This window comes from Triticum aestivum, chromosome 2D (assembly GCF_018294505.1).
Source record: "Triticum aestivum cultivar Chinese Spring chromosome 2D, IWGSC CS RefSeq v2.1, whole genome shotgun sequence".
Lineage (NCBI taxonomy): Eukaryota > Viridiplantae > Streptophyta > Magnoliopsida > Poales > Poaceae > Triticum > Triticum aestivum.
The window spans coordinates 95,255,466-95,255,834 of NC_057799.1; positions in this window are offsets into that span (position 1 = coordinate 95,255,466).

The window sequence follows — 369 nt, forward strand, 5'->3', positions numbered from 1 at the left end:
TTCAAAACATACAAACCCTTATGCGCACACAAAAAAAACATAAAAACTGTTAACGAAAATTATACATTAAAAGAAACAAAAATGCTAAGCCTACTGTTAAAATCATCCGGCGAAGTCTACGGACCTCTGCCCCACCTCACTAATTTACTAAACTCAGTCCACTCCCTTCACTATGGCCTTCCTTTCCCTATGATTTTCAATAAAATAATGCGGCCCGTGGATGAATGGCAATGTTTTTTCTTTTTAGTTAGTTTTTCGGGCTTCAATCTTCTTTGATTTTGTCTGTCTAGACAGGTTATGGAGTTTTGGCGTAGATTCATGCCAGCTTCTTGAGGCGGCTAGGTTATAGTTTCTTATTGTGTGTACACG